Raw genomic sequence first — 12,990 nt, forward strand, 5'->3', positions numbered from 1 at the left:
CCTGGGGAAGAACATTCTAAACCAAGACACAGCTGGGAAATGCGGGGAGATCCTGGGTATCTGCAGAACAGCCCGAGGCCTTGGTATTGCTGATGTATGTGAATGGGGGTGAGTGGGGAGTTATGGTGAAGGTGGGCTGGACCAGAGCCTAGAAAGCCATGACAAGATGCTTGTGTCTTAGTCTAAGAGTAGTGGAAGTAGTGAAGAGTCTTAAGTGATTTCTGAACATCTTTTTGAAATTTCTTTTGGATTGTTAACCTGGTGAGTAACTCATCAAAGGAAAGGAATATGAGGAGGAGGCCATATTGTTCATATATAAAATGGCTAGCAGAACTCTTTGAATATAACAATAATTCAACAAATGGCAGCAATAACACTCGTATTATAAGCAAAATCTGTTTACTTGTTAAAATTAGTTTTGGTGTGAGTTACATTTCTTTTTTTAATTTTATTTTTGACAATTTCAGTATATATGTATGTGTACAGTATTTTGATCATATTTCGCCACCTCCCCATTAACCTTTCATATCCTCTTTCTACTCCTGGTAAAATCCTTCTTCCCAACTAATTTTTTATAGCCCCTGAGAGAGGAGGGTTCATGAGTCCTTCTCCCCATGCTGAAACGTTGATGATCTCAGCCTTATGCAGGAAAACACAGTTGCTGTGAGCTCCAAAAGATACAAGGCTGCAGAGATGGCTCAATGGTTAAAAAGTGCTTGCTTGCAAACCCTGCCTACTCAGGTTCCATTCTTGATTTACTCACATAAAGCTCGATGGATATTCATTCATAGAGGCAAAAAACCCTGGCATACACACACGAAACACAGTTTAAGAAAAGGGCTATGAATGGCACTTTTTTGCAAAGCCTGCAGTTCCAGGTTCAATACAGTAGTACCACATAAAGCTGGATGCAAAGTAGAGCTTGTGTATAGCATTCACTATATAGCAACAGGAGACCCTGTTGTGTTCCTCCATCCCACAGAAATTTTTTTAGAAAATATTTTTATTTATTAGACAGAGACAGTCAGAAAAGTGTTATCTATCCATCCATCCATACCTTTGTTCAAACTCTTTTAATTTTTAAAATTATATTTTTAAATTAGTTAACAAAGAAGCAGGTTTCCATATGGGTTTTACTATCTAACTTTAGTCTTCATTACACATCCCTCCAGCCTTTCTTCTCCTTGATTCCCCCACTCCCATAGTACTTAAGCCTTTTCATCCTCAGTATTCTGCACATCTTGTTTCATATCACATATATTCTTTTATCTCTTTAGCTCTCCCCTTTTATTCCTTTACATGGTCCCTTTCTACAACTTCCTGGCCTTTACTGACTCTCATTCTAACAACTCACATACAAATCCTAAAATCTCAAAACTAAATCCATGCATGTGAGAGAACATGCAGAATCTGTCTTTCTGAGCCTAAGCTATCTCACTTAACATATTATTTTCTTTTTTTTTTAAAGATTTTTTGTTTATTTTTATTTATTTGAGAGTGACAGAGAAAGAGGCAGATAGAGAGAGAGAATGGGCACGCCAGGGCCTCCAGCCACTGCAAACGAACTCCAGATGCATGTGCCCCCTTGTGCATCTGGTTAATGTGGGTCCTGGGGAATTGAGCCTTGAACCTTTGTCCTTAGGCTTCATAGGCAAGCGCTTAACTGCTAAGCCATCTCTCCAGCCCAACATATTATTTTCTAGATTCATCCCTTTTTCTGCAGTTTCATAATTTCATCTCTTTTTGCAGCAGAATAAAACTCCATTTTCTATATGTGCCACATCTTGATAATTCACTCTAGAGTTGATGGGCATCTAGGCTGATTTCAATTCTTTGCTATTGAGAATAGAGCAGCAATTAAGATAAATGAGCAAGTGTCTGTAGTAAAGTGTAGAGTCCATAGGGTATATGCCCAGGAGTGGTACAGGTTGGTCATATGGTAGATCTATTTTTAGTGCTTTGAGAAACCTCCATACTGATTTCAATAGTGGCTGTACCAGTTTACACTCCTACTAACAGTGAATAAGGGTTCCTCTTTCCCCATACCCTCACCAGCATTTGTTCTCTTGACCAGAGTGAGATGGAGACTCAAGTTTTAATTTACATTTTCTGATGGATAAGGATATTGAACACTTTTTAAACTGTGTTTTGGCCATTTGTATTTCTTCTTTTGAGAACTCTATGTTCAATTCCATAGCTCTTAGTTTTTGTTGTGCTGTTTAATCCTCTGTATATTTGTCATTGGTATACAGGAAAGATACTGATTTATGTGTGTTAATTTTATATCCTGTTACTTTGCAAAAAAGTGTTTACTAGTTCTAATAGCTAGTGGAGTCTTTAGGGTCTCTTACATATAGAATAAGATCACCACAAAGAAGATACTTTGACTTTTTCCTTCCCTATTTGTATCCTTTTTATTTGCATTTCTCATCTTATGGCTATAGTTAAGACTTTCAGTACTATATTGAATAAGAGTGGAGAAAGTAGACACCCTTGTCTTCTTCCTGTTTCTAGTGGAAATGCTTCAAGTTTTTACCCCTTTAGTATGATGTTGGCTATTGGTTTATTATATGCAACCTTTATTATGCTGAGATGTGTTCCTTCTATTGCCAGTTCCTTGGAATTTTATTGTGAAGGGATGTTGCATTTTGTGAAATGCCTCTTTTGCATTTGTTGAGATGATCATGTGATAATTTTATCCTTGAGTCCACTTATATGGTGTATTACATTCATCAATTTGCAAGCCATACCTATATCTCTAGACTAAAACCTACTTGATCATGATTAGTGAAGTTTTTGATATGTTTAAATACTCAGTTTGCAAAGATTTTGTTGAGAATTTTTACATCTATTCATAAAAAAATTTAAAAATCTACATATATGCATATATATATGTTTTTGTTTGTTTATCATGTTTTGTTACCATGATAATTTGAGACAAATTTCCTGATTGTAATAAATAAAATACTTCTTTTATACTGAGACTATGCATGATGTGATCTATTTTCTAATAAGTTAAATTGTCCTTTTAGTTATCATGGAATACTAATATCAACAAAAATCTAAAAATCAGAGTAATTGCCCGTTGCTCATATGGCTGGTTGTGGAATTAGAGGTAGAAATGGATGCTCACTTGGTGTTGGTCATAGGTGTATATTGGGTTGTACATTGTGTTTAAAGTCTTAAATCTCAGTGACTGGAGAGATGGCTCAGTGTTTAAAGGTGCTGGCTTGCAAAGTCTGGGTTTGATTCCTCAGTACCCATGTAAAGTCAGATGCATGAGGTGGCACATGCTTCTGGAGTTTGTTGGCAGTGCCAGAAAACCCTGGTGCATCCATTCTCCCTCTCTCAAATAAGTATGCAAATAAACATATTTAAATTGAAAATTTCTTGCAGTACTCTTTGGTTTCTAGCTTGTCTCGAGGTCTCCAACGTCCTGGGCACATTGGTTTAGTATCCACACTGCACATCATACCAGGTGGGCCAGTGCTGAGCAGTGCCTCTCTTTCCCATCTGGCTGTGGCTTCCACTTCTCATAGGCACATTAGGTACATGTGTACCCTTATGCCTATCTGCCTTGCTCTTTTAAATTCCCTGCCAAGTCCCAGAGGGAATTTGTGACCCTGGTGGTGGTGGTAAAAGTTTCTAAATTTTGGCAGGGTCTGGATTAACCAGGGTTTGGACAAGAATGATGATGATTCTTCTGTTATTTTGAGAACTGACAACACAGGGCTTATTGACCAAACCTTTCAGTATTGGTAGGATTTGTGAGTGGGTCAGTATAAATGATTACTGCTCTCAAGAAGAAGAAAAAATATTGACAAGTGACTTTTCACAGTAAAAAGTGTTAGATGCATATAGGATGTTGGAATACTACAGAATGTATACCGTGTAACAAAATTTTTAAATTTTTGTTTTATGTTTGGGTTTTCTGAGGTAGGGTCTCACTGTAGCCCAGGCTGACCTGGAATTCACTATGTAGTCTCAGGGTGGCCTCGAACTCACGATGATTCTCCTACTTCTGCTTCCCGAGTGCTGGGATTAAAGGCATGCACCACAATGCCTGGCCTAATTTTTTTATTGACAAGTTCCATAAATATCCCATGGTAATTCCCTCCCAACCCCACTTTCCCCTTTGAAACTCCACTCTCCATCATATCCCCTCCCCCTCTCAATCAGTCTCTTTTATTTTGATGTCATCATCTTTTCCTTCTATTATGATGGTCTTGTGTAGGTAGTGTCAGGCACTGTCAAGTCTTGAATATCCAGGCCATTTTGTGTTAGGGGTCCTACCCTTCCTTTGGCTCTTACATTCTTTCTGCCACCTCTTTTGCAGTGGACCCTGAGCCTTAGAAAGTGTGATAGAGATATTGCAGTGCTGAGCACTCCTGTGTCACTTCTTCTCAGCACCATCGTGCTTTCTGAGTCATTCCAAGGTCATTGCCTTCTTAAAAGAGAAAATTCTCTAACCAAAAGTAAGAGTAGCATTAATATATAGGTATGAACATTAAGAGAAATGCTTACTGGGCAGTTTGGTGAGCATATTATATACATTTAGCCAGACACCAGCAGACATTATACCTCTAGTGCTCATGACTACCCCTGTTGTTGGTTTTCAGTATCAGGGATGTATTCCATCCAATGGAGTGGGCCTCCTGTAAAATTAGAGGGTGGTTGGTAGACATTCCACTATTGCACCCATTGGCTCATTTGGCCTGGCTGGCCAAATTTAAGGTTTGCAGTGTGTACTGTTGAGTATCTTCACTGGTGATTTCTCTCTCATGTATGCAGTATGGCTGTTTCAATCCTTTTGACAGCTTGTCTACATGAAGGAGGTTTTCAGCTCAGCTCCAACAAGATTTCTCAGTGACCTTGCAGCCCAAGTGTGTGGAGTCTTCAGCAATAGATTCTGACCCTCTATTCCTGGTGGGAAACCAAGGGCCTTGGCAGTGGCCTATAATGTTTTGGGGGTATCAGGGACCTCCCTCGCCAACAACTCACAGAAGGTATCCCATCCCTGGCGCTATGGCTTCTGAGTGTTCCATTCTCCGAAATAGTAGTTTTCTGTATAACTTATTTATATTCTCTTAGATTTTGATTAGCCCTCCCTGCACCTTTCCTTTACTCGATCTCTTCCCCTGACCTCACTTAGGCCTTTTCACCCCCCTTAATCTGTTCTTCTACTTACATATTACAATACCATCCTGTTAAGTTCCCCCTCCTATCCTTTTTATTCCCTTTATATTTCCTTTCTAGCTTACTGGCCTCTGCTACTGAGTTTTATTCCTACTCACATGGAAGTCCAGTCATTTGTAGCTAGGATCGTCATATGAGAGAGAATATGTGATGTTTGGCTTTCTGGGCCTGGGTTACCTCACTAAGTATAATACTTTACAGATCCATCCGTTTTCCTGCAAATTTCATAACTTCCTTTTTCTTTACTGCTGAGTAGAACTCCATTGTGTAAATGTGCCACATCTTCATTATCCACTCATCAGTTGAGGGACATCTAGGCTGGATCCCTTTCCCAGCTATTGTGAATAGAGTGACAATAAACATGGTTGAGCAAGTATCTCTAAGGTAGTGAGATGAGTTCTTAGGATATATGCCTAGGTGTGTATACCTGGGTCATATGGAAGTTGTATTTTTAGCTGTCTTGGGAAACCCCACACTGATTTCCACAATGGCTGGACCAGATTGCATTCCCAGTAAGTGTATAAGAGTTCATATTTTTCCATATCCTCACCAGCATTTATGGTCATTTGTTTTCATGATGGTAGCAAATCTGATAGGAGTGAGATGGAATCTCAATGTAGTTTTAATCTGCATTTCCCTGATTGTGGATATAGAACATTTTTTTAGATGTTTATATGCCATCTGTATTTCTTCTTTTGAGAACTCTCTATTTAGTTCTGCAGCTCATTTCTTTAAAAGCCAGGTGTGGTGGCACACGCTTTTTTTAAATATATTTTTTTAATTTTTTTAAAATTTATTTATTTGAGAGCGACAGACACAGAGAGAAAGACAGATAGAGGGAGAGAGAGGGAATGGGCGCGCCAGGGCTTCCAGCCTCTGCAAACAAACTCCAGATGCGTGCGCCCCCTTGTGCATCTGGCTAACGTGGGACCTGGGGAACCGAGCCTCGAACCGGGGTCCTTAGGCTTCACAGGCAAGCGCTTAACCGCTAAGCCATCTCTCCAGCCCTGCAGCTCATTTCTTAATTGGGTTGTTTGATATCTTATTATTTAATATTTTGAGTTCTTTGTATATCCTAGATATTTATCCTCTATCAGATGTATAGCTGACAAAGATTTTCTCCCACTCTGTAAGTTGCCTCTTTGCTCTATTCACAGTGTACTTTGCTGTACAAAAGCTTTGCAATTTCATGAGGTCCCAGAAGTTGATCTGTGGTTTTATTTCCTGAGCATCTGGGTTATATTCAGAAAGTCTTTGCCAATACTAATATGTTGAAGGGTTTCTCCTATTTTTTTCCCTTAGCAGTTTTAGAGTTTCAGGTCTGATATTAAGGTTTTTGATCCATTTGGGCTTAATTTTGGGGCATGGAGAGGGGTAAGGATCTGTTTTCATCCTTCTACAGATACATACCCAGTTTTCCCAGCACCATTTGCTGAAGAGGCTGTCTTTTCTCCAGTGAGTATTTTTGCATTTTTGTCAAAGATCAGGTGGCTGTAACTACCCGGACTTACATCTGGGTCCTTGTTGCAGTCCAGTCCTCATTGCTGGTAGAAATCACCCATCCAAGAGTAGCTTCTGGGAAAAAGGTTTATTTTGGCTTACAGGCTCGAAGGAAAGCTTCACGATGGCAGGGGAAAACGATGGCATGAGCAGAGGGTGGACATCACCCCCTGGCCAACATAAGAGGGACCACAGCAACAGAAGGGTGTGCCAAACACTGGCATGGGGAAACTGGCTATAACCTCATAAGCCCGCCCCCAACAATACACTCCTTCCAGGAGGCACTAATTCCCAAATATCCATCAGCTGGGAACCTAGCATTCAGAACACCTAAGTTTATGGGGGTCACCTGAATCAAACCACCACAGACCTCTATTCTCTTCCGTTGATCTACATGTCTGTTTTTGTGACAGTACCATGCTGTTTTTGTTATTATGGCTCTGTAATATAGTTAAAAATCAGCTATTGTGATACCCCAGCCTTGTTTTTGTTGCTCAAAATTGTTTCAGATATTAGAGCTTTTTTGTGCTTCCAAATGAGTTTTTGCTTTGTTTCTTCTATTTCCTTGAAGAATGCTGTTGGAATTTTGATGGGGATTGCATTAAATATGCAGATTGCTTTTGGTAAGATTTCCATTTTCACAATATTGATGCTTCCAATCTAAGAACAAGGGATGTCTTTCCATTTTCTAGTGTCTTCTGCAGTTTCTTACTTGAGTGTTTTGTTTGAGTGGTTAGGTTTATTCCAAGGCACTTTATTTATTATTTTTTTATGCAATTGTGAATGGGAGTGATTCTCTGATTTCATCCTGTGTGTTTGTTGTTAGCATATAGGATGGCTACTAATTTTTGTGTGTTTATTTTGTATCCTGCTACATGGCTATAGGGGTTTATCAGCTCTAATAGTTTGCTGGTAGAGTCTTTACGGTCCTTTATGTATACAATCATGTCATCTGCAAATAATGATAACTTGATATCTTCCTGTCCAATTTATATCCCTTTTATGTGTGTCTCTTGCCTTATTGCTATGGCAAAGACTTCCAGTACTATATTAACTAAAAGGGGGGACAGTGGACACCCTTGTCTTGTTCCTGATTTTAGTGGAAAAGCTTCAAGTTTTTCTCTATTTAGTATTATGTTGGCTATAGGTTTCTCATAAACACCCTTTGTTATATTGTGATATGTTCCTTCTATTCCTAGTCTCTGTAGGACTTTTATCATGAAGAGATGTTGGATTTTGTCAAATGCTTTTTCTGCATCTAATGAGATGATCATGTGGTTTTTGTCCTTCAGCCCATTTATATAATATATTACATTTATCAATTTGCATGTGTTGAACCATCCCTTCATCTCTGGGATAAAGCCTACTTGATCAGAGAGAATGATCTTTCTGATATATTCTTGTATTCTGTTTGCCAATATTTTCTTGAAAATTTTTGCATGTATGTTCATGAGGGAGATTGTCTGTAATTTTTTTGTTCTACCTTTGTCTGGGTTTGGTATCAGGGTGGTAGAAGGAGTTTGGTAGGATTCCTTTCTTTTCCATTTTATGGAAGTTTAAGAAGTGGTGATATTAGTTCTTCCATAAATATCTGGTAAAATTCACCAGTGAACCCATCGAGGCCTCGGCTTTTTTAGTTGGGAGATTTTTGATAACTTCTTTGATCTCCATACTTGTTATAGGTCTATTTAAATAGTTAATCACATCTTGGTTTAATTTAGGTAGGTCGTATAAATCAAGGGAATTATCCATTTCTTTCAATTTTCGAACTTAGTGGAGTATATGTTCTTATAGTATGTCCTTGTGATTTTTTGAATTTCTCTGGTATATCTTGTGATGGTGCCTTTTTCATCTCTAATTTTATTAATTTGTGTCTCTTCTCTCTTTCTTTGTGTCATATTTCCTAAGGGTTTATCAATGTTGTTTTTCCTTTCAAAGAACCAACTTTTTGTTTCATTGATTCTTGGATTTTTTTTTTTTTTTGGTTTCTATTGCATTAACTTCTGCCCTAATCTTTATTATTTCTTCTCATCTACTAATTTTTCATTTGCCTTGCTCTTCTTTTTCCAAGGCTTTTAAGGTAAACATTAAGTTTTTTACTTGTGACCTTTCCAATTTATTAATAGAGGCACTTCAATCTATAAATTTCTCTCTTAGGACTGGCTTCATTGTGTCCCATAGGTTTTGGTATTTTGTGTTCTCATTATCATTTGAGTCTATGAATTTTCTGATTTCCTTCTTAATTTTTTCATTGACATATTCATCATTTAGTAGTGTATTGTTTAGTTTCCAGGAGTTTGTGTATGCTCTATACTTTTCTTGCTATTGATTTGTAGTTTGATCCCATTGTGATCAGATAAGGCATTGTTTCAGTTTCCCCATATTTGTTAAGATTTGCTTTGTGTCCTAATATATGGTCTATTTTAGAGAATGTACCATGTGCTGCTGAAAAGAGTGCATATTCTGCAGCATTTGGATGAAATATCCTGTATGTATCTGTTAGGTCCATTTGTTCTATGACCTCCTTTTATACAGATCCATCTCTGTTTATTTTTTGTCGGGATGACCTGTCAATTGATGAGAGTGGGGTGTTGAAGTCTCCCACTACAACTGTGTTTGGTGTTATCTGTGTCCGTAGTTCTAATAGCGTTTGTTTGATGATGTTGGGAGCCCTCATGTTAGGTGCATATATGTTTAGGATTGTAAATGTCCTCCTGTTGGAGTGTGCCTTTAATCAATATGAAGTGATCTTCCTTATGTTTCCTAACTAATGTTGATCTGAAGTCTACCTTGTCAGATCTTAGGATAGTAACCCCTGCTTGTTTTCTAGGCCCATTTGCTTGAAACCATTTTCCAACCTTCCACCCTAAGATAGTGTCCATCCTTTGTAGGAAGGTGAGTTTCTTGGAGGCAATAAGTTGAAGGATCCTACTTTTTAACCCAGTCTGCAAACCTCTGTCTTTTTTGGTTGGGCATTGAAGTTATTGATATTAAGTGTTATTATCAAAAGGTGTGTATTTATTTTTACCATTTTTCTTGTTTTGTAGTTCTTCCAGTTTTACCTTTGTTATCTTGTAATAACTAGTATTTGAGTATGGTTTGTTTTTTCCAGGTTCATTATGTGTGTGCTTTTCTTTCTCTTCAAAGTGGAGGCTCCTGTATAGTATTTTCTGTAGAGCTGGTTTTGTCTTCAAATATTCCTTTAGCCTGCTTTTGGTGTGGAATTTCCTCATTTATCTGTCTATTTGAAGGTAGCTTTTCAGGATGAAGTAATCTTTGTTGACAGTTATCTTTCAGAACTTGTAATACATCATCCCAAGCCCTTCTGTCTTTTAAAGTTTGTTGAATAATCTGCTGTAATCCTGATCGGCTTGTCTTTGTAGATGACTTTGCTTTTTCTCTCTAGCTGCTTTTAATATGTTTTCTTTGGTTTGTATGTTTGGTAGTTTAATTATAATATGGTGAGGAGAGGTTCTGTCCAGGTTTTGTCTGTTTATTGTTCTAAAGGCTTCCTGTATCTGCATTGGCATTTCTTTCCCAATTGGGGGAAGTTTTCTTCTATGATTTTGTTGAAAACTTTGAAATTCTTCTCCTTCTACTATACCCTGAATTCTTATGTTTGATCTTTTCATAGTGTCTTGAATATCTTGTATTTCCCATTCATACTTTCCTATTAGTTTGTCTTTCTTTTTGTTGGATTGTATTAGATCTGCCATCTGTTTAGATATTCTGTTCTCTCCTTTTCCATTCTACTGGTGAGATTTTCTACAGAGTTTTTTATTTCAGTGTCTGTGTTCTTCATTGCTAGTATTTCCAACTGTTTTTTCTTTATTACTTCTATTTCCTTATGTGGTGGTTTGATTCAGGTGTCCCCCATAAACATAGGTGTTCTGAATGCTAGGTTCCCAGCTGATGGAGATTTGGGAATTAACACCTTCAGGAGGCAGTGTTATTGTTTGGGGGCAGGCTTATGGGTGTTATAGCCAGTTTTCCCATGGCAGTGTTTGGCACACTGTCCTGTTACTATTGTCCACTTTATGTTGGCCAAGGGGTGATGTCCACCCTTTGTGTATGCCATCATTTTCCCTGCCATCGTGGAGCTTCCCCTTGAGCCTGTAAGCCAAAATAAATCTTTTTTTTCCCAGAAGCTGCTCTTGGTTGGGTGATTTCTACCAGCAATGTGAACCAGGCTGCAACAGTAAAGTGGTACTGAGGAGTGGGATTACTGCTACACACCTGGTTGTGGCTTTGGCTTTTTGGAGCTTATTTTCAAGAGGAATGTGGGAGGATTTGAAATTTTGGCCTAAGAGATGCTTTGCAGTGCTGTAAGTACAGCTTGGTGGACTGTTCTGGTCAGAATTTAAAGGCCTGAATGCAGTAAGAACTATTGACTTTGAGGTTTGGCTTATGAGGGTAAGAAAGAGCTTTGTCTGGACTGGGCTAGCTGTTTGTGCGGGAAGCTTGCTGTTATGCATGGGTCCTGCGAAGTTGTATAGGGTTGCTTTGCATAGAAATGAACTGGTGTGAGCAGAGGGATATGGCACTGAAAAAAAAAAAAAATCTTTGGGTGAATTGTTGCCCATTCAGTTGCAATTGAGAAATTACAACCTTTGAGATTGGGCCAGCTGACCCGTGTTGGGGAAACAGGAAGAATGTAAACTCTTTTGAAGGGGCCTGAGTGCTCAAGGAGTGTCCTGTTCTTCAAAGTCTGCCTTATTCCCCCCTAGCTTAACAAATTGGCAACCTACCTGTTATTGTGGAGTATAAGAAATTCTAGAAAGAGGGTCATTGAATTTGCAACACGGTCTTGTGTTTGCCCTGGTTTTTTAAATCTTGTATTGATTGAATATTTCTTTGCTATGCCCAATGCCATCTTTTGCAGTATGAATGTTTATTCTGTGCCATTATGGGTTTTTTGAGGTTATTGTTTGGCATTATAGCTCAGGCAAAAGATCTTGGAATATGGGGATGTGTGAACATCATTGGAAGTGATAAAAACTATGGGAACTTTTAAAGTCAGACGAATGCATTGCATTTTACATCATGTATGGTTATCAGCAGAATGTGGTGGTTTGATTCAGGTGTTCCCCTATAAACTTAGGTGTTCTGAATGCTAGATTCCCAGCTGATGGATATTTGGGAATTGACACTTTCAGGAGGCAATGTTATTGTTGGGAGTGGGCTTATGGGTGTTATAGCCAGTTTCCCCATGGCAGTGTTTGGCACATTCTGCTGTTGCTATTGTCCACCTTATGTTGGCCAAGGGGTGACGTCCACCCTCTGCTCATGCCATCGTTTTCCCTGCCATCATGGAGCTTCCCCACGAGCCTGTAAGCCTAAATAAACCTCCTTTTTCCCAGAAGCTGCTCTTGGGTGGGTAATTTCTACCAGCAATGCGAACCGAACTGCAGCACCTTATTTATGTCTTGTACTAACCTTCTTATTTCATTAAATTGGTTTCCTGTGTCTTTGATTCCTTTGATTTCCTCTTGAATTCTTTTCATTTCCTCTTTGATTGCTGTAACATACTTGTAATCATTCTTTTGAATTCTTTTTCAGGCATTTCCTCTAAATCAGTCTCATAGGAGGCCATTTCTGATACATTAATACTTTTTGATGGATTTATATTGTCTTGATTTTTTTTGTGCTTCTTGTATTATCATGTAGAGATTTTTTTGTCTTGGATTAATTGAATGCTTGGACTTTTCTAATTATCTGTAATATTATATAACATCACATTGATTGATACATCTAGTATCTTCAGGGTGGGAGCTTTAGGTGCTAGGAGAGGCTTTTAAGACTCTCAGAATAACCACAAAAGTGAACCTAGGTATTGGCTTTGCCTGCTATGAGAGTATTCAAGTAAGTTGAGTGGAACAAAATACAGGCAGATTCTAAAATTTAGCTAAACCATGTACACATTCAATGAGAAACAGCACAAAATATTCATGTAAGAGTGGTATTATGACAACCAGATCCTCTGCCAAAGTCACAGTCCTTAGGGATGTGTGTTGCTCTACACCCTTAATCCTGTCAACTGGGAAGCTAAGATTTCTGGTCTGTAGAGGGTTCCTAGTCAGTTTGTGACCATGTGACATTCTCCAATGAAGGACAGAAGAGGAAACAAAAGCACTATATATCAGGAAGAACCAAATGACAAGCCCAAAATATAGCTTATTTAAGAATGGTAAATCCAACCATCCATCAGATTTAACATGTAACTTAACCTGACATGGAAGGTGCAGTTAGCACTTCTTTTGCAGCTTATTTTGCAGGTACTGACCTTGTTTAATC

The 12,990-nt window shown here is 38.4% G+C and overlaps 1 protein-coding gene across 4 annotated transcripts in view; it reads left to right on the plus strand.

The window, feature by feature from the left end:
* Cep152 (centrosomal protein 152) overlaps positions 1–12,990 on the plus strand; it is a 157,767-nt gene that overhangs the window by 8,061 nt on the left and 136,716 nt on the right. The gene's annotated exons all lie outside the window — the stretch shown is intronic.

This window comes from Jaculus jaculus, chromosome 8, assembly GCF_020740685.1.
Source record: "Jaculus jaculus isolate mJacJac1 chromosome 8, mJacJac1.mat.Y.cur, whole genome shotgun sequence".
Classification (NCBI taxonomy): domain Eukaryota; kingdom Metazoa; phylum Chordata; class Mammalia; order Rodentia; family Dipodidae; genus Jaculus; species Jaculus jaculus.